General features: G+C 49.0%; 1 protein-coding gene across 8 annotated transcripts in view; it reads right to left on the bottom strand.

Moving 5' to 3' along the window:
• Positions 1-3,509, bottom strand: part of phf14 (PHD finger protein 14) — a 163,271-nt gene that overhangs the window by 108,443 nt on the left and 51,319 nt on the right. The window lies entirely within an intron of this gene.

Below are 3,509 nucleotides of genomic sequence, written 5' to 3' on the forward strand. Positions count from 1 at the left end.
ATATCACTGTTATGCTTATGCCCGCTTACAGACAAAGGGTGAAAGCATCCAGGCCGGTTCGCAAGCGGGTAAGAGTGTGGCCTGAGGGTGCCTCTGATGCGCTTCGAGACTGCTTTGGCACAACTGACTGGGAAATGTTTAAGCAGGCGGCCACTTGCAACAATCAGACGGACATAGAGGAGGATACTGACTCTGTTTCCTCTTACATCACGAAGTGCATTGATGATGTGACCCACACAAAATTCATCGGCACTCGGGCTAACTGGAAGCCATGGCTGACAGGGGCTGTCCTCAGGCTGCTGAGGGCCAGGGACAAAGCCTTCAGAGCTGGGGATGAGGCTGGCTTGAGAACAGCGAGGGCCGACCTGTCCCGGGGCATCAAGGAAGCGAAAAAGGCATTCTCTTGCAAGATTACCGCCCACTTCAAGGACAGCAGGGACGCACGGAGCCTATGGCAGGGCATTCAGACCATCACGGACTACAAGCCCGCACCGCAGAGCTGTGAGGGCAACATCCGTCTGCTCAACGATCTGAACCGCTTCTTTGCTCGCTTTGACGCTCAGAACAGCACTTGCCCGCTGAAGACCCCTCCCCCTCCACACGAGCAGCCCCTGTGCCTCTCTGCCGATCGCGTGAGGAGGACGCTTGCCGCTATCAACACCCGTAAGGCGGCGGGCCCTGACAACATCCCAGGTCGAGCACTGAAGGACTGCGCTGGGGAGCTGATGGGTGTCCTCACGGACATCTTTAACATTTCCCTGCAGCAGGCCATCGTCCCTTCGTGTTTCAAGGCTGCCACCATCGTAACTGTGCCGAAGAAACCTGCTCCGTCCTGCTTCAATGACTACCGCCCCGTGGCACTGACGCCCATCATCATGAAGTGCTTTGAGCGGCTTGTCATGGAGCACATCAGATCCATTCTCCCCCCACCATAGACCCCTTCCAGTTTGCGTACCGAGCCAAACGGTCCTCTGAGGATGCCATCTGCTCTGCCCTCCACTCAGCCCTCACCCACCTGGAGAGAAGGGACTCGTATGTGAGATTGCTGTTTGTGGACTTCAGTTCTGCATTCAACACTATTGGACCACAGCGACTCATCTGCAAACTCGACAAGTTGGGCCTCAGTACCTACCTCTGCAACTGGCTACTGGACTTCCTCTGTCAGAGGCCTCAGGTGGTACGTGTTGGCGACAAAATCTCCGCCAGCACCACGCTGAGCACGGGGGACCCCCAAGGCTGCGTGCTCAGTCCGCTGCTCTTCACCCTGCTGACGCATGACTGCACTGCAACTTACAGCAGCAACCGCGTGCTGAAATATGCCAACGACACGACTCTGATGGGTCTCAACACCGGGGGCGACGAGACTCAATACAGGTCGGAGGTCGACTTTCTGGCCACGTGGTGCAGGGACAACAACCTCCTGCTGAACGTCAACAAGACCAAGGAGATTGTTGTTGACTTCCGGAAGGGTCACACCCAACACCTGCCACTGACCATTGACGGTGCTGTGGTGGGGAGAGTGAGCAGCACCAGGGGTGCACATCAGTGAGGACCTCTCCTGGACCACCAACACTGCATCACTGGCGAAGAAAGCTCAGCGTCGCCTGTACTTCCTGCGGAAACTCAGGCAAGCAAGTGCTCCTCCGGCCATCATGACCACATTCTACCGTGGCACCATTGAGAGCGTCCTCTCCAGTTGTATCGCTGTGTGGGGTGGTAGCTGCACTGAATACAACATGAAGGCCCTGCAGCGCATAGTGAACACGGCTGGTAAGATTATTGGTGCTTCACTCCCCTCCCTGAAGGACATTTACACCTCCCATCTCACCCGCAAGGCGACCACGATTGTGTGTGATGTGAGTCACCCCGCTCACTCTTTGTTTGATCTTCTGCCCTCTGGGAAGAGGTACGGGAGCCTGCGCTCCCGCACCACCAGACTCACCAACAGCTTCATACTCCAGGCTGTTAGGATCCTGAACTCTCTCCCCCCTCCTGCGTAGCGTCCTGTACTTTTGCGCTATATTCTGACTGTCTGCTGTATGCACACTTGCTCCATTTTTGCTCCTCTTATTTATTATGTTATTTGTTTATTTATTATTTATTCATCACTCTTATTTATTCATTGTTTGTGCCTTCTTGTTTTTACTTTTTGTGTTGTTTACTTGTATGTATATTGTGTACTATGTCTTGTCACCGTGGGATAGTGGGAACGTAATTTCGATCTCTTTGTGTGTCTTGACACGTGAAGAAATTGACAATAAAGCAGACTTTGACTTTGACAATGGCTTAAATCAGTCTTTAGTCGGTTCCGATCATTTTTATGGGAGAGAGTTTGAGAAACGTGATTGTTTAAAGGGGGCTGCCACGACACTTTGCTGAGGCTCATGGGAGTCTGCGAGCTGAGGCTCATGGTAGTTTGCGGGTGGCTATTGCTATAATGATAGCTGCTGTACGCACAAGGCTATTTCATTTCAAAATAGGCTGCTCCGTTAATGTTTCGAGTAAATTTACGGATCGATATGGAAGGGAAACATAAGTAGCAGTACCAATGTGTTAGATCGAACTTTAGTCAGTTCCGATCATTTTATAGGAGAAAGTTTGAGAAACGCGATTATTTACAGCGGGCTGCCAAGACATTTTGGTGAGGCTAATGGGAGTCTGCGAGCTGAGGCTCATGGGAGTTTGCAGGTGTCTAATGCTATAATGATAGCTGCTACACGCACGAGGCTATTTAATTTCAAAATAGGCTGCTCCGTTAATGTTTCGACTAAATTTACGGATCGATATGGAAGGGAAACATAAGTAAGCAGTACCAATTTGTTAGATCAAACTTTAGTCAGTTCCGATCATTTTATAGGAGATAGTTTGAGAAGCGCGATTGTTTACAGAGGGCTCATTGGTAATTGGCTAGTGGATGCATACCGCAACCCGAGTCAACCTTAGTTTGTTGCAGTATAGCTTCTATTTTATGAGCCTTTTAATCCGGTGCGCTCTATATATGAAATAATTTCTAAAATAAAACATTTAATGAGGGTGCGCCTTATAATCCAGTGTGCCTTATGGTGCGAAAAATACAGTACTACCACTGACTTTGACAGCAATTATTAGAGCAAATATTCACATTTTTTTATTTTATAGTGGAACGTTCAAAGCAGCATTCCATAGAATTTAGTCTTGCTCAGTATTTGCCCCTGAAACTTGACATATTTTAGCCTGCACAAGTGCATCAATATCAGACATCATATCCTGAGTAGCAGCCAGTTTCAGAATCGCATTTACGTAAGTGCTTATGCGTGAGGTATGAGCGTAGCTTTGTTTTATTAATGTTCATTAGTGAGAAAGCTTGCTCACAAAGGTAGATAGTCCCAAACATAGACAACATTTGACAGTGCAGTCAATTTAGGATAGCGTGGTAGGAGATACTTGTAAAATGTGTCCAAGCCCACGGAGGCAAATTTGTCCTTCAATTCTACATCACACTGCAAATCAATGATTTCAAGTTGCATGTA

This window comes from Syngnathus acus, chromosome 14 (genome assembly GCF_901709675.1).
Source record: "Syngnathus acus chromosome 14, fSynAcu1.2, whole genome shotgun sequence".
NCBI lineage: Eukaryota > Metazoa > Chordata > Actinopteri > Syngnathiformes > Syngnathidae > Syngnathus > Syngnathus acus.